Genomic DNA, 27,369 nt, shown 5'->3' on the forward strand with positions numbered 1-27,369 from the left:
GAAAAGCTAGACATTTCAGGAGACCACTGTGGCTTTTTTGGGGCGGGGGAGGGGAAGAAGGAGTGGGAGGGCAGGAAGCAGGTTTCCTTCTAATCACTTATTTTCAACATTTTTCATACTAGTACTTTCTCGCTATTTGATAGAGTTCATTAGTAAAAGCAAAACAAATATCATTGGAGTTTAATTGTTTGATATGCAAGTACTTAGCCACATAGCAAATTTTTCCCATTTCTCGCTTCTCCCATTCAGTAATTCCACACTTGTACTTTAGCAGCTACCTGAAGTTCTGTGAAAGGTGTTGTTTACTGTTGCTTGTGGGGAGGCTTCATGGAAATCTTTCAGAGGAATTTGTTTTGCTGGATTTACTTTGAAGAAGACATCACAGGAACCTCTCAAGCTGATTGTTTTACACCTGTCACTGTTGAAAACATATTTCTCTCTGCAAGATCTTGAGGTAATGCCAAGCATTTCATCTTTGCTACTGGCATTTATGACATATTTCAGGTTACCCTGTAGAAGAGAAAGCCAACAGACATCTGATCACTACGAGAGAGACAATATAAACAGAAAAACTAGTAACCAGTTAGATCAGTGTTTCTCAACCAGGGAGTTGTGACTACAGATGGGTTGGAGGGACACAAGGAGTTGAAAATGTGATTACTATCTAAAAGCAAAGAAAATCTCACTCTCCACCTACCCTTATCCTGCAAGGTGAAGTCTTTTCTGTCAACTTCAAGGGCTGCCACCTCTGAGACACAGAGAAACCAGCCACTCAAAGGTGCTGACTCCATGGCTGCTCCAGGGCTGGAGCACCTACAGAAAAAAAATTAGCGGGTGCTTAGCCCCCAACCAGCAGCCAGCTTTCCCTCCCCTCCTCCCCCAGTGCCTCCCACCCGCTGGCGGCCCCATCAAATCAACTCCTCCCCTTCCCTCCCAGTGCCTCCTGCCCACTGTGATCAGCTGCTCCGCGGCGTGCAGGAGGCGCTGGGGAAGGAAGGAGGAGGCATGCTTGGGGGAGGGGACAGAACTGGGCGGTACGAGGCAGGGTGGAGGAGGAGTTGGGGCAGGGTCGGGTGGGATCTTGGGGAAAGGAGTGGAGGGGGGCAAGGCCTGGGGCAGAGCAAGGGTTGAGCAGCCTCGGGGAAAGGAGAAAGCCGGTGCCTGTGCAGCCAATGACCACTCACCACACACCAACTAAACAGACCCTAGTGCCAACTGTAGCTAATTATCACCCTGCACCTGGGGCCCCAACCTCCCCACCTTCTTGCCAGATTACCTAGACACAGAGGAGCCCCTGCCTTTCCCCCCTCAGCTCTCAAGGGAGCCCCCTACTGTCTCCTCCCAGGACCCCTGCCTTCCCCCCGTCCTCTCTTTACCACTCCCTGCTGGTGAGTAGTGCATTTGTCTCAATTCCCGGTGCTGAGAGGAACTGCTGTGGGTTCAGCAGGTTGAGGGCCCGGCCCACACAGCAGGACCCATGCTCCCAGCCATGTGAGTTTGTGGTCTTTACAAAATTGCTGCACCGTCAGGGAACGTTGGTCCCAGTGAAAAAAAAGAAACAGAACATTGATATTTTCACTTGCAACTGGCAAAGCAGTACAAAAACCAGCCAGATAGCAAACCTCTCAAAACACATATTCACACAAATTATATATGCTTAGCATTATCATCATAGACATTGGTTACTCTTATTTTTTGTAGTAAATGTAAGGGGGGGCCATGAACATTTTTGATTTAGAATAATGGGTGGCGAACCTGAAGACTGAGAAACACTGACCAAGAGGAATGATGCATTTTATGGAGAGAATTCATAGACTGAACAGCCCCTGGCATGCAGGAGTCACTCTCTGAAGAGAAATCAGACACTGTAATCAGAAAGATAGTCTGAAGACTCATCAAGCACTATTACTAGACACAGCCAGCAGCCCAGCTGAGAGAGATCAGGGGAAAGGTAGAGAGAGAGAGAGAGAGAGAGAGAGATGATAGAAAGAGAACAAGCACTGGAAAGCTGCAAAGGAATACATTACGGAGATCAAGTATGAACATCTTCACCTGCCACATGAGAGAAATATAATGTTCTAAACACTGACACCATGAGGAACTTGGCTTCAGTGACCTTCTTCTCCTCTCCTGTTGAGCTATTATAATGCATACATTGGGCCTGATGCCCCTTTACCATGGTGTGGGGGGAGCAAATCAGGCCCAATGTATCCATTATAATAGTGGGGCCTCAGAGGAAAGAAATCTTTGCACCTTCCAACTTGCATAAATGAGGAAGGAGTCCTAGAGACAAGAGCCTCATTCACTAGACAACCCTCATTCATCTCCGGAGCAGGTCCATCTTGTGCACTGAATGAGGCAAAGGTCCTGTGGAAAATATATGTGAGCATGTAATTAAATATTGTATCCTAATGCATATGCACAAGTTGAATGAAGGTTGCACAGATAAGTTGCATTCTGGTATTTCCTAACTCATAAGTTCCTAACTCTTGACTTTGCAGCCTTAAAAATGTTCCTTTAATGTAGTTTGTGTGTGTGTGAAATTTCCTATAAACAGGGAGAAGCATATTTATATTGCTTTACAAATTTTAAAATCTAAAGTAAAGATGGAAAGACACCAACAACTGTAAAGCATCTTTGAATTATTGCTCCACATTTGGCCTGGCTTTGTGTTGTCTCTCAATGGCCATTTCCCTGTTTATACTAGCTACAGTGACTGTGGAGAAAAATTCATTTCTGGAAAGTCTTCAGTCTTAATTCATGGTTCACATTCGTGTGCATCCCAAAATGTGTATACATTAAATCCATTTGAAGCTTGGATCTTCCATAAATTATACTTCTGAGTAGTTGATATAAACCAGTTGTTCCCCGACAGTTGGAAGTAAAGCAATTATTTATAGGCTAGCACAAGTTATATTGTTTCCCCCTGGATCGTTATTAAAAAGAACTAAGCAGGAGTAGCGCAGCAGGGAGGCATGGTGAGCCCATGTGGTGATCCTATAGTAAAATATTGGTTTCGTTCACACATAATATGCAGCAACATGACCCTGTGGCTCAAAGGGAAACTAAATTGGTAGAAAAGAATGAAATACAGAAAACACAGCAGGGAATAAATTTGTAGCTAAGGAAGTTCAAGTTTAGTGCTGACTTACACCACCCGCAGTCTGATTGACATCAGGAGGGGTTCATTCAGTGGTAAATTCATACCTGCTGTCCTCAATGGAGGTTACTAAGAGGTCCACAATAGAAAGAGAGGTGGGTTTTTTTCCCTGTTTCAGGAAAAATAACAGAGACCTGGTCCTGTTCTCATTGAAGTCAATAGGAATTTTGCCATTTACTGAAAAAGGAACAGGATTAGTCCCATCTCATTAATCAAGCTGCTTACTGATGTAGCTAGGATAAATCCATCTCTGAGATCACAGCGATGGCCCGCAATGAAAGAAAAGCATCCAGCATGGCAGCAGGGTTGAAATGGGAAGAGTCTGTTAAGAAGAAGGAGAAATAGGGAAGAAATTGTGCAGGAAGCTGGTGGTTCTGAAAATGGAGACAAACTTAGTACGGTAGGCGGTGTCCACCCTAATTGGCCGCACACTCTATGCTGAGCAAAGACAGCCAGCGATGCCACTCTACGTGGTGAACAGTGAGAATGGCAAACTCACTTGTCACTCCCAGCGGCTGTCCTGACCAGCAAAAATATTGATTAAGGTGCACACATAAATATCTGGTAAGCTAATTAATTTTAATAATAGAAAAATGTGACAGGGAAACATGCTATTTCTGGTGAGACAGTCCCATTGGCCATCTTCCCATCCCCCATCTGGTGCTTTTGGTGAGATGTGGGGAGAGGAGAAGGAGGTGTCTGTAACACAAATGATTCAAGATGGTTGCCTTGCACTGCTTAGTCCCCTGCTCTGAAAACAATCTTTTGGACTCACTGAACCATGGGCTTCTGGTAGGTTCGTTCATCCCTATCCCATCATTTCATTGGGATGGGAGGGTTACAGATGACCCTTCTCTAAGAACATACTCAAGTGTGCTGAGGAGAAACTAACTAACTGTTTTTGGTCCGTGATACCTCATCTCCTTGTTGTATTATGGGAGAAGCAGGGAGTCTCAGGTTTCAGTGAAAGACCTTAGTTAACTATCCTGTCAAAAATGTAAGAGATGAAACTAGATCTTACTCAGAGAATCACTAAACTACCTACATCTCTCAAATCTACTCCACACCCCCGCCCCTCCCACACACACACTTGGTTCTGTGCTTCCTGTTAGGTATGTGCTGTTCCCAAAAGATGGCTCGATACCATACTCCTCATGGGCCACTGCCTTGAGTCCACTTTATACCCTATCACACTTGCAGTCTTTTTGGTGGAGTGAGTGTATGAATGTGAGGGAGGAGCAACAGCTACAAGTAGCTCTGTACTGGAAGGTTTTCAATCTAGCAAATCTGGCTGAAGCATATCTTTCTGCCTCGTCCCTTCTGACCCCAGACCTAGAATCTCCAGCCCTGTCAGAGAAATAGCAGCCCTGAGCAATACTGACAGTATTATTTAGGAAATTAAACAACAGCAATCAAACACAAAACACAGAACCAACAAGGCAAAGGCTAATTCTATGGGCAAGTCTAGCCAACAAGGCACAGTTCCAACATTCTATCACTCTGCTAACTACTGCTCCCCCATCTCGTTTATACACATACACACAAAATCTATTTCAATTGCAAGATCTTTGTACTAGGTTCTTTACAGACTCATGTGAAGTCAGGGTGCCTGTCCCAGTGCTGGTGCTAGATACATATTAATAAAACAGTAACAGTGGGGAAAGAGCTGTATTTGCAGAGTTCAGAACAGAATAATTTCAAAGGGAAGGTAGCATTTTACCTGTAACATGATTTCTTCATCATGCCAAGGCTTGGAGTTGGTTATGTTCACTTCCATCCCTGTTTGTTGGTAGAAGCAGGCCTTAGGCTCTGTGTGAGGCATCAATCAGCATGACCTGTTGCTAATTAGCATGAGGCCACCACAGAACTGGATATCTAGATTCACACTCACTATGTGACCGGGGGGGGGGGTTTGGAGCCAGAATTTGGCATTGGCTGACTACGGAAAAGGAAATTATTCTCATGTCTACATATGATTTAAAACAGGATATAAACCTTGGTGAGCAGAGGTGAAAGGCTTGTGTACATTGAGGGCTTGGTCCTAAGTACCCGGAACTCCCCCTGGAACTTAATGCTGAGATTTTCAAAACTGCATAAGCCAGGGGGATCGGATGCCCAATTAGAACTAATGGGAATTGGGTGCCCAAATCTCTTAGGTGGCTTTGAAAGTCTCAGCCTGCAGGCACTCAGCACCTCTTAGGATCAGTCTTCAATGCACTATGCCATGTATTACCCTTGCTATTCTCCTTCAAGTGAGTCCTTGTGAATAGCTGCGGGGATCCTCATAGGCCTGCAAGTTTTATACAATTTGCTTGATGTGCATATGGATCATCTGTTTCCCTTAAAGTTTAATCATAGCCAGTCAGAATACTGGAAATAAAAACAAGTAGAGCTTTAAGTGAGCTATTTGCCAGAGCCCTGACTCCAGCTTTCCAAAGTCATCCCAGGACAACTGCAGCATACTAAGCAATACGGCAAGATAAATTGCTCACCAGTTTGTCAGTAAATAAGCTGTTTCAAAATTGATCAGTTAGAAGGAAAACATTTTACCCAGCACCTCATAAAGTCCTATATAATTTTAAACTAAGGGGCTGAGTCTCATTTGTACTCTGACACCTTTACATCACTTTTACAGTGAAAAAAGGAACCTGGAAGTGAGTGTAAGTTACATTTCTGTATACCTTGAGGCCCTGTTATGCTGTCAGAGTGGTATAAGGAGGCCTTAGTGCCAATGAGAATCAGGCTATAAGCATCCAGCTGTACCCACTTTAAAAGAAACATCATAAAGTCAAAATCTTCCATGAGTGAGGGCTCCTTACTTACAGTCCAGCTCCTGCAAGTCTAACTTCTCTCTCTCTTTCTAAGGCTACATCTACACTAGCACTTTTGTCAATAAAACTTTTCTAAGTCGGGGGGAGGGGGGATTTCACACCCCTTACCGACAAAAGGGGTGTGAAAAAACACCCCCTGACTGACATAAGTTACACCAACAGACACGCCAGTGTGGGACAGTGCTGTGTCGGCAGGAGACGGTCTCCCGCTGACGTAGCTGCTGGCACTCGTTGAGACAGTTTTATTATGTCAATGGGAGAGCTCTCCCCCCTTGGCATAGAGCATCTACACGGGAGACCTTACAGCAGCGCAGCTGCCTTGGTACAGCTGGGCCACTGTCAGGTCTCTCGTGTAGACATAGCCTAACTGTGCATCCTTCAGGAGCCATCTACAGTAAAAGAAATAAAAATACTGCTGCACATATTTTCCATGGAGTTCCAATCTTTTTTTTTTTTTTCTTCTCACTGGAGTGCTCAAAGCCCCTTTCATCTGCAAGCAATCTAAATTGGAGTGAGACAACATGTTAGTCACTAGAGGGCATTAAAGGCTACAAGAATTCAGAGGCAGCAAAATATGAAAGAAGTGTGTGAAGGGAAGGCACTGAGGGGTAGATCCACACAGGGACCTGGGTATTTCATTCCTCAGTACTGCAGTGCCTACCTTTTAGGTGCCTTACCACCCAATGAATCCACAGCCTGAGTTAGGCACCTAGGCTCCCTGTACAATGCCTGGGGAGAGATAGGCAGCTAAGAATGGGATCCACAAAAATCAGTATGCTGAGCAAGGAGCTGCTTAAGCGCCAGTAGGATACACTGAGGAGAGGTGCTTAAGTCAGGCAGGGCCAGAGGAAGGTGTCTATCACCACTGGTAATCAGAGTGGAGCTATCCTACCCATTCCATTACCAGCAGTTCAAATATATAGAACAGGCAAGGCCTTTGGGAAGGTTGTCTGATAGCTTAAACCATTCGTGTTTGTTCTGTAAATGATCCAGCATCCCTATGGCTCCTGATTACACCAATGGGAGCAGAGGACGAATGATCTCTCTTTAAAATAAAATAAATAAATAAATAAATATATTGTGACAGACCCAGACCAGTGGGGTACAGGAGTCTGGTAGAGGGCAAATACACTGGTCACTGGATGAGTAGTTTTCTGTTCCCTGAGTGACCAGAGCAGGGGCTGCACTAGAGTAATCAGGAACCTGCTAGAACCAGTTAAGGCAGGCAGGCTAATTAGGACACCTGGAGCCAATTAAGAAGAAGCTGCTAGAATCAATTAAGGCAGGCTAATCAGGGCACCTGGGTTTTAAAAGGAGCTCACTTCAATTTGTGATGTGAGTGTGAGGAGCTGGGAGCAAGAGGTGCAAGGAGCTGAGTGGGAGTGCTGCTGGAGAACTGAGGAGCACAAGTGTTATCAGACACCAGGAGGAAGGTGTTTGGAGGAGGCCATGGGGAGGTAGCCCAGGGAGTTGTAACTGTCATGCAGCTGTTACAGGAGGCACTATAGACAGCTGCAGTCCACAGGGCCCTGGGCTGGAACCTGGAGTAGAGGGTGGGAAACCCCCCAAACCTCTCAATTGACCTGGACTGTGGGTTCTTCCAGAGGGGAAGGTCTCTGGGCTGTTCCCCAACCCACATGGTGAATCTCTGAGGCAAGAAAATCTGCCAATAAGCACAGGACCCACTTTGTCACAATATATATTTTAAAGAGAGGTCATATATATAGAATAGCCTTATAAATAATTTTTAAAAATAGCCTCTCTCTCCAGAAGGTTAGGGTGCTGTTGGAGCACATTTTTTTTTCTGGGATCATTTGAAATTGAGTACCAGATTAAAGTTTGTTAAATAATTCCCAAGGCCAATTGTAGTATATAGGAACTGAGCAGTATCCCTTTATATAGTTTGTGAGCTCTCTAGCACTCCAAGAACATGTCAAGTTGTGTCAGAATCATTAAGGCAATTTGAAATCGTTGTGATCTCCCTGTTCAGGTTCAAATCCTGCTGACTACAGAGCTTCTGGATTATTTTGGGGTTTTAATAAGGCATACTTTAAAAAAAAAAAAAAAAGTGAGGATAATTAACCAGTGGAACAATTTACCAAAGGTTGTGGTGGATTCTCCATCACTGGCAATTTTTTAAATCAAGATTGGATGTTTTTTCTAAAAGATCTGCTGTAGGAATGATTTGAGGGAAGTTTTATGCCCTGTATCATACAGGAGGATCTCTAGATGATCACAATGATCCCCCATGACCTTTGAATCTATGACACCAGCCAGAGCAGTAGCGTGTATATGTATCTAGGCCTTGGATGTTTGTATATATTTAGCCAACAGCTGCCTGGAACCCCACTGTATGTGGGTAGTTTCTTATATGATTTTGTTGTGTAAAGAGCAAAGACACAAGACCTACCAACCAGCTCAAAGGTTTAATTTAAAGCTTAGATAAGCATCCTTTAATGGATCCTTGATAAAGTCGTAAAGCTATTCCATATCCCTACACTGGTCCTGGGGGAAAATCCTGCCACGCTCCTAGAAGTCTGGCTCCAAACAACATTTCACTGTGGCTTCCACAGTGTTCCTAGAATGCAGGGTTCTCTGAGAGGCAAACTGCTGAGAGACAGGGATGGGGAACCAAGTGAGTCTAAGAGGGGAAGATAGAAATGCTCACCTTTGTTGAGATTCTCTCAAGGGCCTGACATGGAGGAGCTCGGAGCAACAACAGGAGGCAGCTGTGGAAGAAAGAAGGTTATCGGAGGGGAGATGCATCAGTGGTCCTGAGAGAAGAGACCCATCCAATTTGTCCCGTTGGTGAGTCAGCCAGCCCTCATCCTTCTCCCTTTGGTGAGGTTGTCACCCCTTGCACTTGAGAGAGGCTAACTCTTGTGCTCCTTTTTTCCTCCTGAGACTTTGATCCCTTCTCCTCTCCTCCCTTCCCTCCCCAGAGAGAGGTTGCTCAACTTTCATTTGCATTTGGGTGAAAGAGCCCCATCCCCCCCCCATTTCTCCCATTCAGTTGAAAGCCCCCTATGTTCTCTTTTATACCTCAGGTAAGCAAACATCCTCAGATCTCTCCCTATCAACTGAAAGATGTTTTCCAACTTCTTCTGGTCAGAGAAGCCTCCTTAACTTCTCCCAGCTCTCTTTGGCTGAGAGAGCCCCCTTCCCCCAATCTAAATCTCTCCCTCTTCTCAGGAGAGAGGACTCAGTCATATAAACAAACATTCTGAATTCCCAGCTCTATTGCTACCAAACAAAACCTGTAGCTGGTCATGAAGGCAGGGATCTGAACGGATACTGGTAGCTCACTCACATTCTTTTCTTGTGTTCCTCATAAAAAATGTTAAATGGCAAGCAACTGATTGTTTCTCCAAAGTTAAACAAAGGGGATGTGAGTAAAAGAGGAAGGAGAAGGAATAAGCTGTCTATTTAGTACAAAATACATGTTAGTCCTCAGTTTCCAGGGGTCAACTGAGATGTAACACATCCCCACCAACTACCATAATGGTTCTTGTGACTCCCACAATGGAGTTCTTGGGAATTCCAGTAGCAACTCTTTGACTGATATGGTACATTCCATACGATTGGGATGGCACTCGATAACAAAGAGAATGTGTTTTTTTTCCAGCATTATTATTTTGATAGCCTCCATTATTCTGTTCCAGCTGAGATTAACTATAACTAAGGGAACACATGCTACAAATCCTTGGCAAGTGAATTCACATACTTGAAAGCTTAGTAGCCTTATCCTGTTTTTCTACCATTCTGATTTGGAGTGTTTTGAAATGTTTACAATTCTGGCCCTAAATTTAGAAGCAAACTGTCAGGCTAATAGAAATGGGAGGTATTCATATACTACAGTGGAAGAATTGGGCATCTAATCTTTCTTAATGCTGTACTCATTCACTTATAGCACCAGGAAAGAGATTTAGAAGATCCTCACTCACATTCTTTTACTATAAAATATTATAGCTGGAGCTGATAATTCCACCTGTAGTTAGAGCTGTCTGACAATTCCCATTATAAGACCCTGTTTGCGGTTGCTTTTAACTCTGGCAAACTTTAACTGTTCAAGCTGAAATTTTCCATGCTGGGTGTCTGGCTCAAGCTGAATATTTTTTTGAAACTTTCAGCAACAATGAGAATAGGGAAAATACATTGCTTAGCCCATGTTAAATAAAATGTTACAGCCATTTCACTGAAAAGCTCCAGTACCTCTATGTTTTGGAAAAGGAACTTGAAATTTATCAGAGGGGCACTTTTGTGTCAAGGATGTGCCCTTTGCAGTCTCTGTGAAAAAGCACACAAATTTGGCCAAGTTATGACCCTCTGAAAAATCAAAGGGTCCTGTGGCACCTTTGAGACTAACAGAAGTACTGGGAGCATAAGCTTTCGTGGGTAAGAACCTCACTTCTTCAGATGCAAGTAATGGAAATCTCCAGAGGCAGGTATATATCAGTGTGGAGATAACGAGGTTAGCTCCATCAGGGAGGGTGAGGTGCTCTGCTAGCAGTTGAGGTGTGAACACCAAGGGAGGAGAAACTGTTTCTGTAGTTGGATAGCTATTCACAGTCTTTGTTTAATCCTGATCTGATGGTGTCAAATTTGCAAATGAACTGGAGCTCAGCAGTTTCTCTTTGGAGTCTGGTCCTGAAGTTTTTTTTTGCTGTAAGATGGCTACCTTTACATCTGCTATTGTGTGGCCAGGGAGGTTGAAGTGTTCTCCTACAGGTTTTTGTATATTGCCATTCCTGATATCTGACTTGTGTCCATTTATCCTCTTACGTAGTGACTGTCCGGTTTGGCCAATGTACATAGCAGAGGGGCATTGCTGGCATATGATGGCATATATAACATTGGTGGACGTGCAGGGAGTCTGGTCCTGAAGTTTTTTTGCACTTTTGTTGCCTGGAGCCGCCGCTGACCATTTGACATCTATTTCATGTAGTGCAATTTCTTACACAGTTATCATTTTCCAGTCATGGTTTCCTTTTACCCTTCTCTCCTACAACCATTTCCTCCTCCCTCTCGCTCTTCATCAGATAAAGGAAAGGTAGATGGGAAAGCACAAAAAGCCACCAGAGCAATACAATCAGAAACCATTTCTAAAGTCTTCAAGTATATTCTCCTTCTTCAATCCTGCAGCAGCAGGCAAAGCTCATTCTCACAATCTTATTGCATTACAGCATCAGACTGCGCCTTTCGGTACTGCCTGGTGTAAGGGGTAGTGTGCAACTGCACCAAGAAATAATTGACTCAGACATAATTCCCTCCCTGCTCCTGACCTAGATCCTGGGGGGATAATTAATCTACTGCTGCCTCTTATGAGCAGCAGGTTGTTTCCTCTGCACTGGCTCAGCTGTGCTCACTGTACAAGAGGCATATGGAGCCAAGGCTCTGACAATTTCTAGCTCCTCTCTGCCCATCCCCACACATCTGCACAGTGTGGGCAGGTGGAGTAGCAGCTTCAAAAAGCCTGAATTCCTTCTGATGCTGATGTGGTGACCTGGGGAGGCGAGCAGCGAGGGTCTTACCTCCAAGGCTACCTCCTTTAGAATAATGGGCAGAGAATTCCTTCATTTACTCCTTTTTTTACATTTTTCTGTTTGCTTTCCCATCCTTCTATGTTTATTTTTCCATCCTTCCATATGAACCTACTTTGGAGATCACTAAGCAGTTACATAGCTAATAACAAATAGCCTTCATTTAAAATAGCCTTGCAAATTTTTGTTTGACTTCTTGTCCCAGGTGAATAATTTCTTTTGATTAGCAAGTTAAATACCATTTGATTTTGTTTACCCACTATTGCCCCACATCATCATCTGTCACTTTGATATAATATAATAATACCATTCCTTTTACCAGAGCTGGTGAGTTTTCATAGCAATTTTGGAAGTGATTTTAAAAAAAATTAAGGCCAACATTTCCAGAAATGACTAGTGATTTTTGATGACCAACTTGATACACCTGACAAGAGGCTTGGATTTCAGAAAATGCTGAACACCCAACTTCTGAAAATCTGGCCCCTTAAAAGTGTCTCAAGTTGGCCACCCAACAACTGAGATCCCTCAAATCACTAAGCACTGTTGAAAGTCTTGCCCTAAAACTTTTGAAGAAGATTCTCACTTGCAAAGGTTTTGGAAGAGAGTTAGCAGTGTTATATTTGTGTTTACAGAATTGCATTTGGTTAATCTAGCTAATGATGAATGGCCACACATCCATTTTTCAGTCTATTAGTCAAGTAATATTGGCGCTTATGAATGAACTGCTAGTTGTACTTGCTTGCTGCTTTCAGAAGAGCATTATTTGGTAACACATGCATTAGTCACTCAGTGCATTATGTCCCTTTGCAGTCTGAGCAATATTAGGAATCTTCGCAGTCTCTCCTAGACATGTTCCAGTCAAGTAGTTTTTTGCATGCAGCTTGCCTCATGGAAGCCTGATTATATGAGAAGTCAGCAGGTGGCTGCTAGAATTAAGACATTAGGCAGCATATATTCTGGTTGAATTAAATGGTTTGCTGCCAAGGAATGGACCTGAAACTCTGACTCATTCAAATGTTAACATTTTTCTTTGGTATTACATGTTGCTATGTTTCCAAATGGAGTTTTACAAGCTAGACTAAAAAGTGGTGGAGTTTAATCCTCTGGGGAGGAAGGAAATCATTTCAGAAATTAGTTAAGATGTAGTGTATATTAAAATATGTGGAACCAAATTGTCCTCAGTTACACCACTGTTGCTCTGAAATCACTGTGCAATCTTCATCTGGCCCTCTTGTACAAATGCATTATTCATTACATGATCACATGCTCTATGTTCCACCAGAGGAATGGTGAGACTCAGGAATCTTGAATTCCATTCCAGGTTCTGGATGGTAGCACGTTCTATTGGGTATAGACCTTTTCACCCTGTTCCTCCCAAGCCTGGTCGTGTCTCCCATCCCTTCCAGCCTGTTCCTATCCCAGTCCTGTCTCTTCCCCCTACCCACGCCTCATACCAGGATCCTTGCCCAACCAGTCCTAGTCTCCCACTCCAGGCTCCCTGTCCAAGCCTCAGTCTTTCCCTCATGCTAACTTTTAGTCCCAGTCTCCCTCCCTGGGATCCTCATCCAAACTCAGTCTCCCTCCTTGCCACTACCTCCTTATCCAGCCAGCTCAAGTTCCCATACACACACCTTGGCTCCTCATGCAAACCATTCTACCCTCCCATAGCATCCTCTGGTCTCCTTCCATAGCATACACATACCCCAGTCTGGATTTTGTCCTCTCTGTATTCAAGCCAGGCTGTTGTCTCCTCCATGCTGCCTGATCACCAGCAGGGGGAGCATTGAGAGCACAGGAAAGAGTCTTGTTGCTCTGGGGTCCTGTGCCAAATGCCAAAGTTACCTGCAGATTCATAGATTCCAAGGCCAGAAGAGATCATTATAATCGAACCTCCTGTACACCACAGGCCATAGAACTTCCAGTGGTTAATTACTGTTGTTCCAATAGTTAATTACTCATTGTTTAAAAATTCACACCTTATTTCAAGTCTGAATTTGTCTAGCCTCAACTTCCAGCCACTGAATCATGTTCAAGTCCTCATAGGTGGTGAGTTATGTGGGCCCATGGTGCCTGTGCTCCACCAATATTCAGGAACCCAACTCCACCAGTGTCTGGGCTTACATTTTCAGAGCCATCCCATCCATAGGACGGACCAGAGCAACCACCCTGGGCCCCACACTTTGGGGTGGCCCCATGCTTCACAGAGATGCGGGGTCCAGGGCGGCCTGGGAGGTTAGCAGGGGGCCTGGCGCCAGCAGCAGTGAGTGACCTGGCCCCAGGCAGCCCTCCCCCTAGGTCTCCTCCCCACCCCTACTCTGGCCCCTCCTTGCCCTCATTCTACCCTCCCCAACCCCCCCTTTCCAGCTTCCACCCCCTTCCCTATGTGACACTGGCAGGATGAGGCAGAGCAGAGCAGGGTGAGGTGGGGCTGGGTCACTCGCTGCTGCCAGTGCCAGGCCCCTCCCCAGGCTGCCCTGGACCCCGCATCCCCCTGAAGCGTGGGGGCCCCCATAGCGCAGGGCCTGTGGCGATTGCCCCGGTCTGTCCTATGAATGGAACAGCTCTGCTTGGACCTGTTCTGGGCACCACCAAAAATTATACAAATCTGGTGCCCTTCCAAGTCCTTGCATCAAAGCCTGGAGGTGCTAGAGCTCCTTAATGAAACACTTGTGTGTATTTTTTCCCTAATCTCCTTTTCAGAAATGGCTGAACCATTTTTGCTGAAACTTTCTAAATATATTCAGCCTGAGGCAGACACCAGGCCTGGAAAATTTCAGCCCTAATAGTTAGTTCGGCAAAGTTACAAGGAACTGAAAACAAGATCTTATAAGGGAAAGTGTAAGGCAACCTTAAGTATAGGCAGCACTACTAGTTCATCCTACAATATTTGTAACACATTTTGATATATTTGGAAGAATGCCATTAGATAAGTGCAAATTATTATTACTAACACTCAGCCCAAAATCAGTGCTGAATATTAAATAGGTTGATTGGATGTTGTCCATCTTGAAAGCCCAACACCAGAAAATATCAACTAGTCCAACACACCGCGTGTAAACATTAAGCCTGGAACAACACTGAAATGACTGCTGGTTTAGTTCCCAGACTTCATAGCCAACAGCCAGTTTGCTGCCAGCATTCAGTTGGAATCTTAACATGGTAAATATTCTACAAGTATCAGTATTTAACCCAGAAATAAGTTAAATGTTGCTAGAATATGCAAACTTCTGTACAGGAGGTCCGATTATAATGATCTCTTCTGGCCTTGGAATCTATGAATCTGCAGGTAACTTTGGCATTTGTACAAAGGACTGGGTGACTAGGATCTGCAATCATCTCTGTGACAGTCTCCCGCCCTGCTTCTCCTGTGCTGAGCAAAACTAGGCCAGAAGGGAGAATTTAACCCTACCATACTATGCGATTTTGATTTCGGTGTTTGATTTAAACTTGACACTATCCTACAGCCCTAGTGTTCATTTAAGTTTTGTTTACATTAGGGAAAATTCCTACCATTGCTAATGCCCATTCAGATACATCAGCATTAGCCATGTTGGGAGCCTTAATGTAAACAGCGCTCTGGCAACTGGTTTCTGATCTCATAAAACAAAGCCAATTAACTATAGATAATAATCACATCTTTGTATTGGTTTTTCAGGGTTTTGCTTTTGTTTTAAAAGAATCTATAGGAAAGGTCTTATTTCCACTAGGCTGTTAGCCACCAGTGTAGCTGCACCAATGCAAACTCCCTAGTGTAGACGGAATTTGCGCCAGAGTAAGATGCAGAAGTACAAGTCAAGCTGCATCTGCATTTATTGTATCTACGCTATGGGTTTGCACTAGTACACCTACACCACTGGCTAAAATCCCAGCGCACACAAATTACAAGAACACTTTCTTCAGCTACTAACTTTTATAGAAACAAGCATGCATCTGCCCACTCTACCATGAGTGTTATGTGGGTGACAATAGCTATGTCACGCATTGTGCTATAACAATAGACGGCTGACTTTTTAAGAAAAATTATGGTAATAATGAGTCAAAAAAAACACCACTGCTCTGATAACAGGAAGAGACACTCATAATAAGCATTTTGCATATTTGTACTTATTTCTTGTATTCAGGCTATATATTTAAGGTATTTGAATACAAATTTCTGCAGCTGAAAGTATTATGATGCTAAAAATACAGGAATAACTATTAAAATTGGGAACCAGACCCCCATCTGATCTTGATGGAAGTACATCAATTTATACCAGCCGAGAGTCTGGCCTTCTAATGAAATGTTCCATGGTCTCAGAAATATTTCTCATTCTAAAGCTAGGATATACTGCAAATCCCACTGTAAACTATAGAAATACCCATCTTTCCAGTGTAAATACTTCTTCATGGAGGTATATACCAGTACATTTAACTTCAGAAATTGATACATTACTATACAGAACATTTATGTATTAAACATACTCAGCCAGACTCACCAGCATGCTCTGCCAGATTCACCAGCATGCTCTGCCTTGCTGTGGTGACCAAGCAGCCATAAACCCCATTTAGCCACCCTGTTCAGATGGGTTTACAACTGCTTTGAGTCACATGGGCCATTCTACCACATGGTTTCAATGGGCTCAATTCTCCACTGCCTTACACCTTGCGCAGTCATTGACCCCTGTGCAACATGAGTGTCAGATGCTTCCAGATCAGAATGGTGGCATTGGACACCCATTTTTTCATAACTGCAAACAGCTACACTAGGTAGAAAGCAGAAGAGAATCAAGCCATTTATATTTGAATTTTTTTAACCGAGTTTGAGAGCCTTTGTAACTAGTTACCATGTGCTCTAGAAATCAAGCACCTGTGTTATTACTTACTCATACACAAGTTCGGTGCATCAGCACATGTTCACCACATACAGGACAATATTCATCATATACAGAACAATCCCCATGTGAGTGGATCTTTTGTGAGTTTTGTACAGAGCACACACAGTCTCCGGTTTAAATTGCTCGCCACAGAATTTTAACCCTCACATTATGCCTGATCAGCACAAAGCTGCACTGGAGGCTTGTAACAGAGCAAATGTACCAGCCAGCACATTCCCCTCACAGTTGGGTGTTATGTTGCAGCAACTCTGCCTCCTTTTCCCCCCACAAGACAGTTTGGCCCTGCAACAGTCTGCTTCTTCTCACAGGGGCAGCCCAAAGCCAAGTCATTCATAATCTCCTTCAATAGTAGTAAAGAATCCCACAGGCCAAAAGTCCCATGTCCCTGTATCACATCATGAACACCAGCCCTGGCCTGTGCTCTTTAGTCCTTGCCCCTCTTCCTCAGGGAGGCTTTTCTAGTCCCCTTCCTAGGGCTGGTAGGGAAAGCCAGAGCTGCCCTCTTCTCAGTTTTCCTGTCCAGGGTGCTGTGTTTAAACAGCTAAAACCTGTTCTGTAGAAGCCCTGGCTGCTTCCCACCTCTGCCTGTCTACAAACACCTTTCCCAGGACTACATATTCCACTTCTTTCTCTCTCTCAAAGCCTGACTCCTCAAACCGCTTCAGGCTGATCCACTGCTGAAAAGCCTTCTCTTAGCACTTTCCAGCCTTTCTGGTAGCTACCTAGAATCTCTTTACCCCTGCTGCCCTGAAGGTAGAGTACCATATATACGCCCTACAATAGCTCTCTCCTTTCAGTCCTCCCTAGTTAGCCCTACAGTCCTTCCTTCACAGGAACAATACACTCTGGTTCTCCCCACCTGGGTCTAATCATTAATTACTTGTCTCCCTTCCAAGTACCACAGAATGGGCTAGCTGGTTCCCCTTAACTCTGTCACTACCATTATGAGGTTTATACACCCCATCACAAAGCTGTTTAGAGCCAACTACCCGAGGAAAGACTATCCACCTTGGATGTCCCCAGCAGGCTCTTCTGGAGCATGGAAACTAGAACTGCTTGTGGTGTCAGGAGCAACAAGGAACTCAAATAGAGCTAGACAACATTTTCATGCTAATAATTTATTCACCAAAAAAATGCATTTTTCATAGATTCATAGATTATAGGACTGGAAGGGACCTCGAGAGGTCATCGAGTCCAGTCCCCTGCCCGCACTAAAACTATTTGTGAATTCAGAGAATTATCCAGCAAATAGTTTTGGCTGAAAAAAAGTGAAAACAAACATTTCATAAATATTTAAATGGTTTATTTCTACCCAAACTAAAATTTGAAGGGCTTTTTTATTTGAAAAAAACCCCAAACAAACACAAAAAAAACTTTGAAACTTCTGAAAACTTCTAAAAACTTTTGAAAAACTTCAAACTTTAGTTTGAAACTAAGCAATTTTTTTCAAACGTTTTTGGTTCAGCCACTGAACCTAAAAAAAAAATCCATTATTTGCTCAGTTCTAGACTCAAACAGCTTTGAAAGCCACTTATTCCTTTGGATAGTCCTCTGCCGTGTACATTATTCCTTAAATAACCATGTTCTCTGGAGCTTATATTCGCATTCATTGAACACATTATGCTGTGTGTTCTTAGTGGTAAAGCACAAGAAGCAAGCTCCCCACAGACCAGGACACTGTGACACACCAACTCCAAGGGGCACCAGACCCTGCTATAACAACAGATGCAAAACCTGCATTTATATCTCAATTACTATGATGATCAATACCCTTCACAACACACTGTTCAAGATTCTTAGTTCTTATACATGCCTATTCCAGCAAGTGGTGTACTGCATCCAGTGCACCAAATGCCCCAATAACAACCGTGTGGGTGAAACCAGACAGTCATTATGCTCTCAAATGAACTCGCACAGGAAAATGATAAAAGACAAGAACACCCTATCACCCGTCGGTGAACACTTGTCACAAAGCCATCACACTATGTCAGTTCTCTCCTCATCCTCAAAGGAAACCTGAACAACTCCTTCAAAAGACAAGCCTGGTAACTTAAATTAATAACTCTGCTAGACACCAAAAATCCTGGGCTCAACAGAGACACTGGTTTTATGGATAATACAACAATCTGTAACCCACTAACCCTCCTTTGTCATACAACTGCAGAGGTGTTAATTGCCCACTTCACTTTAACTGGTCTCCTGCAACATGTGTTAATCCCTTATGTTTAACAATCTGTCTTGTTTTATATTTAGCTGTGGCACTCTTGGCTTGTCTACAGCTGAACTGCCACTGTAGCACTTCAGTATAGACATAACCTCCACCAGTGGGAAGGATTCTCCCATCAGTGTAGGTCAGGGGTTCTCAAACAGGGGGTCAGGAGCCCTCAGGGAGTTGTGAGGTTATTACATGGGGATCGTGAGTACATGCCTGCCGGCTCGCTAGTAAGTCTGCTGTGAAAAGTGATATTAACAAACATACCACTTTTAGAATAGCGTTAAATATAAATGTTTTTTTAATTTATAAGAGGGGGTCAGAGTCAGAGGCTTGCTGTGTGAAAGAAGTCACCAGTACAAAAAGTTTGAGACCCACTGGGTAATCCACCTCCCCAAGAGGTAGTAGCTATGTAAATGGAAGAATTCTCTCATCAACATAGAACTGTCTGCACCTGAGGTTAGGTTGGCTTAACTATGTTGCTCAAGGTGTGGGTTTTTCACACCCCCGAGTGATGTAGTTAAGATGACCTAATTTCTTACTGGTTTCAGAGTAGCAGCCGTGTTAGTCTGTATCAGCAAACACAAGGAGCAGTCCTTGTGGTACCTTAGAGACTAACAAATGTATTTGGGCATAAGCTTTTGTGGGCTAAAACTCACTTCATCCGATGCACAGAGTGGAAAATACTGTAGGCAGGTATAAACACATAGCACCTGAAAAGATGGGAGTTGACCCCCCACTTGGTAAGGCAACTCCCATCTTTTCATGTGCGTGAATTTATACCTGCCTACTGTATTTTCCACTCCGTGCATCGGATGAAGTGGGTTTTAGCCCACGAAAGCTTATGCCCAAATACATTTGTTAGTCTCTAAGGTACCACAAGGACTCCTCGTTGTTTTTGCTAATTTCTTATTGTAGACCAAGCCTCTGATTATTTTTTCCAGACCTGAAGAAGAGCTCTGTGCAGCTTGAAAGCTTGTCTTCCAGAAGTTACGTCAACAAAAGATCTCACCTACGTTGTCTCCCTCAGATAATCGGTAATGCCAGAGATCCACCACTAAGGGGCACTCAGCTGCTATCCTTTCCAACTGTCCACTCTGACAGATTTCCTATTTTATTGCTAGATGAGTTCCTTTTTTTAAAAGTTCTGTAGCTCCCCTCTTCTGAAGACTTTGGGCCAGGTCAGTCCAGTCCAGGCTGTCAATGGAATTGCACAACAGAGCTAAATTTGACCATTTTGTGAGTGATGTGAAGCTGGTGCTTAGACATCAGAAGAGTCCCTGCTGTACCGTCTTGGGTCTAGAAAATACCAGACAGCAGCCGTAGTATGAAAACAAAACTCTTTTTAACCCAGATATGGATTCTACTGCAATATTTTAGCAAGTTTTTTCAAGGATGAGATCAACACTATACGGTGAGGGAGAGAGCTAGAAAGCTATTTGATTGGGAGATGCTATCATTTCTTTGTCACCGATGCTCTTTCATGTATGGATGGATTTGAGGATTAAGATTTAGGAGCATTATGAGAAGCCACTTAATCCTATTGCCCATTTTCCAACAGGGCATGCTGTATTTGAATGGTACTCATTCAGGGGTCAAATCCCTCTCCCCAGTATTGGGTTTGTCAGATAGCACTGATCGGGATGATGATGAAAAATGATAATCAGCTTATTCATTTGATTTCAGCAGATCAAGAACCTTGCTCACCATCGAGGTTTAGCACCTTCACTTGTATTCAGCAAGGCTTTAAGCAAGCCCTGGTCATCGTCAGCCAGGTATGTGTTTCTCGTACAGTGTACCAAGTGCATATAGAAATAATCTAGTACTAAGGATCCAGGAAAATATTAAATGGCTTAAATATCAGAGACTGAGATCACGTCTAAACATAGGAATAGAGAAATTCCAGGCTACTATCAAATTAACGCTGATTCCCTTGGTGGCCTTGGCAAGTCACTTTACTGCTCTATGCCTCAGTTTCCCATCTATAAAAAGGGTGCAGCAATAGTTTCTTGTCTCACAGGTGCTTTGGTGAGGATTAATTAACTAACAACTAGATTGGATAATGGCTTTTCCTTTCAGGAAACTCTGAATGTTTTTTTTTTTTTCCCTCCTCCTTCTCTTTTGAAGTAGCAAAGCCACTGGGACAGTGGCTTATTGTAGAATATGAGGGTTGGAAGGGACCTCAGGAGGTCATCTAGTCCAACCCCCTGCTCAAAGCAGGACTAATCCCCAGACAGATTTTTACCCCAGATCCCTAAATGGGCCCCCTCAAGGATTGAACTCATAGCCCAGTGTTTAGTAGGCCAATGCTCAAACCTCTGAGCTATCTCTCCCCCCATGACCTTGATAGCATGTTATCCTGCAATAGTCCTGATCCAATGCCCACTGAAATCAATGCAAAACTCCCACTAGCCTCAGTGAACTTGGATTAGGCTCCTAGTGAAGTCATTTTATCCATTGAACAAGTTCATGATAAACAGAGGATCTCTGTGATCTGAATTGCAGTTAGCACATTGGAACACATTCTGTTTCACTATATCTCAGTCCCTAATAAGCAGGCCAAACTGAACTGTATGTTGTGCCTGTATGGTACTGTAAGTCCAGGTTCCAGGTGTGCTCATTACATCTGAAAGCAGCTACCTAAATAAAGTAGGAGGGACTACCACCTCTGAGGAGTTAGGATAATATACATTCAGGTACTTTACCATCCTTCACTCAGGGCTTAAATGTAGTGTTCTCTATGCCCTCTGAGTTAATTATTCCTTAATTACATCTCTCCTCAAAACAGGTGCGTCACTACCTTCAATTTCCTGATGTGAACATCAAAAGCTGTCAGATTTTACCAGATTCTTCTTTCACTGGTAACAATCCTGAGTGAAGTCTTAATAACAACCCTGTTCTACTCCTCCACAAGACGTCATTTCAGAACATAAAATTATTATGCAGTTCAACAATCTGAAGGGTACATGTATTTCTTAAATTCTAAATAAGCGCCCATGAGTCATCTGCTTGTTTTGCTATGGCACGGTAACTTACTAAGTCTTCGCCTCCTGTTTTAATATTGTACTAGAACCCATGTGAGCAAAGAGAAAAGACTCCAGACTGTTGGATCTCCGATTTCAGGATCGGAGAGAATAAAAACTTTGTTCATAAAAGTTATAGCCATTCTGGGGCATGATCTCCCTGGGATTTACAGATAGATCTCCTCTTTTTGTTTCAGTGACAAGCCTCATTTATCTTAACCATACTTACGTCAGTCTCAGGAGGACATGGTGACATCCATGTGTGTTACTGGTGTAAGTAGGTAATCTGAAGATCATACCTGCCCTTAGATGGATTTACAGGTGATGGGGGGAGTGTTCATGGAGGATTACCCCCTCCACACACACAAAGGGCCAGACATAGCTGGAGCCCCTGCACTCCCCCAAGTGCAAGGACTGCTTCCATTCAATGCACCACAGAGAGTAAGCCACCAAAGGTGATGTGAAGGGTTGGAGGAGGTTGGCCAGGCCCCGTTCTCCTCTGCCCCTGAGGTACAATCCTTTCCAGAGCTCCCACACCTCCACATGCAGGCCAGTGCTTTTAAGGTACATTCTGGTCTTCGCAGTGCAGCCAACGTGAGGCATGATAGTGCATGTCCACAGAGCCATTGGGGTGTCTATCAACTAGAGCTGGTTGAAAATTTTCATTTGAAACCTTTTTGAGGAAAAACATTATTTTTCTTAACCAAAACCTTTTGCAAAAACTTGGTGTTTTCCCCCAATATTTTGAGTTTTTGCTGAAACTGAGAATTTCAAAATGTTGTTCTTTCTCACCATTTTTACTTTATTTCTTTCTGCCACTGATGAGTGAAATAAAATTAATTATGGCTAAGGGTTTTTGTAGGGGAACATACAGGGTGGCTGGTCCCTAAGGCTATGTCTACCTTACAATTAAACACCCACAGCTGGTCTGTGTCAACTGACTTGGGTTTGCAGGGCTCACACTACAGAATGTTAAAATTGCAGTGTAGGCATTGAGGCTTGGACTGGAGCCTGAGCTCTGGCTGGGACCCCATGAGGGAAGAAGGTCCCAGAGCCTGGCCTCCAGTGCCTATACTGCAGTTTTACAACCCTGCAGTCAGGTGACAGACCAGCTGTGGCTGTTTAATTGCGGTGTAAACATATCCTTCAGGGCTAGAGGCCTGGGACCAGTCAATCCTGATTACTAAAGAGGCACACCTAACCAGGAATCACCAGATTACCCTATAACAGAAGCAAGAATCTGTACAGAGAGGGTTCTCAGTAAGTACTGTACAGACAATTAAGAGGCAGCTGGGAGAGAGTAGGCTCTAGCAGAGAAATCTGAAATCAGGGACTGAGACAATAAGTAGGAAAGGCCTGGGGGAATGGATGGACTGGAATGTTTATTAATTTCATAAAGCAGACCCTGAGCAGTGATGATAATGGATAAAAGCGACTGTGAATTATCAAGGAAGTCCCCTGGAGGGGGAAACTGAGGCAAGGGACTGCTTGCAGGGCTGCACTGAGGCCACATGGGATGCTCGGAAGGATGCCATTCGTTGACAGGAAGATTTTTCACTTTTACATTTTCTCATCCTTTTCTATTTCATTCTGCCTTTTTCATTCATTTATTTGTAACTTTTTAAAATTTCCCTCAACTTTGGAAAAGTTACCAAGGGGCAAAAAGAAAAATGAACCTCTGTAACTCTTAGGGTGACCAGATCACCCAAGTCAAATATCGGGATGCGGGGGCGGGGGGAAGGGGCGGGGCAAAACAAAAACAAAAAAAACCCCTTCCTCCACAAGCGCTGGAGGGAGGCCTGGGAGACGCAGGGGAAGTGTGGGGCCAGGGTGAGTGAGAGTCCGGCCTGGCCCCGAACAGGCAGGACTCAGTCGGGCTGTAGGGAGGGTAGGGGGCGGCCCGCGGGGCCAGGCGGCAGCTGTTCTCCCCCCCTGGGCAGCGGGACTCGGGAGCAGCCACTGCTGCAGCTCCCACTGCTGCGGGGGGAGGAAGCGGCCGATGGCCAAGCTCAGCGGCTGCGGTTCTGGGGCCGGGGCCCGAACCCCCCAAGCCGGGGCCTGCTGCGGGGACCCAGCAGCGCGCACGCTGCGCTCAGCCCCTGGCCAGTTGTGTCTGGGCTGCTGCCCAGCTGGTGCTATCCCGCGGTGGCCCCGGAGTGGGGGCAGCAGGTCCCAGCCCCCCCCCCCCCTCCCGCTCGGGTCCCGCAGGGGAACGAACGGGCCTGGGCTGCCGATGCCACCATCCCGGGGCTGCCGCGGGATTGCACCACCTGGGCAGCAGCCCAGACGCAACTGGCCAGGGGCTGGGCGCAGCGTGCGCGCTGCTGGGTCCCCGCAGAAGGCCCCGGCTCGGGGGGTTCGGGCCCGGGTGCCAGAGCTGCAGCCGCCGAGCTTGGCCATCGGCCGCTTCCTCACCCCGCAGCAGTGGGAGCTGCAGCGGCAGCTGCTCCCAAGTCCTGCTGCCCAGAGGGGGAGAACAGCCGCCGCCTGGCCCCGCGGGCCGCCCCCCTACTCTCCCTACCGCCCGACTGAGTCCTGCCTGCTTGGGGCCAGGCCGGACTCTCACTCACCCCGGCCCCACACTTCCCCTGCATCTCCGGGGCCTCCCTCTAGCGCTTGTGGAGGGAGGAGGAATGGTGAGCCTGGGGAAGTGGCAGGGATTCAGGGAGGGAGCCAATGGAGGGAGGAGGCGGAGAGTTGGGGCGGGGGGGGCGCGAGCACTTCCGGGCTCCGGAGCATTTCCTTGTTTGTCCAGTGTCCCAACCACACATCGGTCGGGACGCAGGACAAACAAGGAAATATCGGGACAGTCCTGATAAAATCGGGACGTCTGGTCACCCTAGTAACTCTGCCACTCAGTAACTTTTCAAAATTTCATTATTTTTTTCAAAATCCTCTTTCCATCTTTCAACCAGCTCTATTAAAAACCTGTCCTTGCACCAATGCCTACGTTCCCTGGTATTTTTCTAGGTACCTGTTGTTCCGTGGTATCAGGATCATGAGCAAACACTCCCAGGAATGGTGACTACCAACATAGATTTGAACCTGTAGATATATAGCATCATATGTAGAAATGTCTCTGCTATGTTCACTGGTAGACAGAACTTCACCGAAGTACCAATAACATCTTTCATAAAGAGGATGGATTTGCCTTTGAGGTTCTGGTTTATTAAGGACAGCTCACTTTAAAAATAAATATATCTTTTAAAACAGTTGTATGTGAATGTAGTCCTTATTAAATGTGTCGGATTGACAGCCCCAGCGCCCTTTTTATCTACTGAATACATTCAAAATGGGCAGAGCTTGCTCACACTGGTTAACCCTCATTTGAAGATACAGGCTCTAGGGGTGAAAGGGTAGTACAAGTCTCCACACATTTGGTTCCTAACCTCTTTTCTGAGCCTACCAATGAGTGACACCTATTAGTGATGGTGATTGATGCCCTGAGCTGGGTCGTGGCTGGCCAAATAAAATAATCTGACAGGCCAAATGCGGCCCCTGGGCTGCCCATCCCTGGTCTACAGATGCTATCCACCTTGGCTGAATTGCAGCTAGAGATGGAAATCTCCACACTCTCACTGCCAATCCCTTGAGTCAGCCTATATTCCGCCATTGCACCCGATCAGTGATTTTTTTCCTTTCACTCGCTCCCCCCCCTCCACACACACCAGAAACATCACATGACTGGACGAAGGAAAGCAATTATGTTAGCTGGACACAGCTACTGAGGAACATTTTTCTAGAAAGGTGGAAGGGATTTGGGGTTGTGGGGGGGGGGGGTTGTTTTGTTTCTGTACGTTCAGCAAGGCGGAGACTATCTTTCTTCTTAGGATATGAATTCTTGGGTCAAGTCACAGCTGCAGTAACATGCAGGACACACACAGACACAAACTAGCGCAGGTCCAGCCACGGGATGGCGGACTCAGTTCAATGGGTAACGCTGCTATCATGTCTGGCATCTTGCTGACAGACACAACATGCACAAAATCAGTAATTACCATAGATACCAGTAAGATGCTGTAACTATGCTACCCGGGCTATATCTCAGATTATCAACCAACAAACTAACCATAAAACCACTGGATTTTTTATGATATAATATGTACCGAAAGAATATAGAGAAATTTCAAATAAATACTGTAAGTAGAGCAAAACTTTTTAAAGTTCACATTTCCTCCCTAACCGACTGAGACACATAAAATAGCCTGTTACATGGGACATTTTGCTGCGCCTCTAACATTTAGTTTACATGTTGCATACTAGGCTACAACACTGATATTTAATGATTATATTGCCTAGGGCCAGAGTCCTCTTGTGCTAGGCATAATCCAAACATATAAGATGGTAAGTTCCTGTCTCAAAGGTCCTACACTGTAAGAGTAAATAGTGTGCCAGAAGCCCCATTGACTTGATGAGAGCTGTGTCAATTTACATCAGCTGAGGCTCTGGTATAATGATTAAAATAAAACATGCTGGTGCATAAGAAGGGTGGTCTAAACTCTAGTAAACATGATGGCACCAAACTAGGACTCAAGAGATGAGGGTTCAACTCCTGCGCAGCTGCAGGCTGTGTGACCTTATGCAAGTCACTTTAATGACCTCGTGCCTCAGTTCCTTATCCATAAACTGTAGATAGAATTTACCTCCCTGGGATGGTATGGGAATAATCTCCATTAATAACTCAGAGGTGCTCAGATACTATGGTGATGAAGGCTGTATAATTATTGAGTGAGGGGTTCAGAAAAATCTAGAATCTGTGTGCTCTAAGCTAATTCATTCATGAACATAAGAATAGTCATATTGGGTCAGACCAATGGTCCATCTAGCCCGGTATTCTGTCTTCTGACAGTGACCAATGCCAAGTGCCTCAGAGTGAATAAGCGGAACAGAGCAATTATTGAGTGATCATCCCCTATTGTCCAGTCCCAACTTCTGGCAGTCAGAGGCTATGGACACCCAGAGCATGGGATTGTGTCCCTGACCATCTTGACTAATAGCTATTGATTGACCTATTCTCCATGAATTTATCTCATTCTTTTTTGAGCCCAGTTATAGTTCTAGCCTTCACAACTCCCTTGGTAACGAGTTCCTCAGGTTGACTGCATTGTGTGAAGAAGTACTTCCTTATTTGTTTTAAACCTGCTGCCTATTAATTTCATTGGGTGACCCCTGTTTCTTGTGTTATGTGAAGAGGTAAATAACACTTCCCTGTTCACTTTCTCCACACCAGTCATGAATTTATAGACCTCTATTATATCTTCCACCCCGCTTAGTCATCTCTTTTCTAAGATGAACAGTCCCAGTCTTTTTAATTTCTCTTCATATGGAAGATGTTCCATACCCTTCATCATTTTTGTTGTCATTCTTCTCTTTACATTTTTTCCAATTTATTCTTTTTTGAGGTGGAATGACCAGAACTGCACACCGTATTCAAGGTGTGAACGTACCATGGATTTATATAGTGGCATTATGATATTTTCTGTCTTATTATCTATCCATTTCTTAGCAGTTTCTAACATTGTTAGCTTTTTTTGACTGCCGCTGCACATTGAGCAGATGTTTTCAGAGAACTATCCACAATGACTCTCAGATCTCTTTCTTGAGTGCTAGCACCTAATTTAGATCCCATCATTTTATAGGGTAGAGCTGGGATTATGTTCTCCAGTGTACAGTACTTTGCACTTATCAATACTGAATTTCATTTCCCATTTTCTTGTCCAGTCACCCAG

The 27,369-nt window shown here is 44.5% G+C and overlaps 1 long non-coding RNA gene across 1 annotated transcript; it reads right to left on the reverse strand.

The window, feature by feature from the left end:
* Positions 1-239: 239 nt before the first annotated feature.
* On the reverse strand, positions 240-4,960 carry LOC128834345 (uncharacterized). The gene is made up of 3 exons (XR_008444402.1): positions 4,881-4,960; positions 698-813; positions 240-510 (listed from the first exon to the last, which is right to left on the reverse strand). It is a non-coding gene; the product is annotated as an uncharacterized LOC128834345 (long non-coding RNA).
* Positions 4,961-27,369: the final 22,409 nt, after the last annotated feature.

Source organism: Malaclemys terrapin, chromosome 3 (genome assembly GCF_027887155.1).
Source record: "Malaclemys terrapin pileata isolate rMalTer1 chromosome 3, rMalTer1.hap1, whole genome shotgun sequence".
NCBI classification, from domain to species: domain Eukaryota; kingdom Metazoa; phylum Chordata; order Testudines; family Emydidae; genus Malaclemys; species Malaclemys terrapin.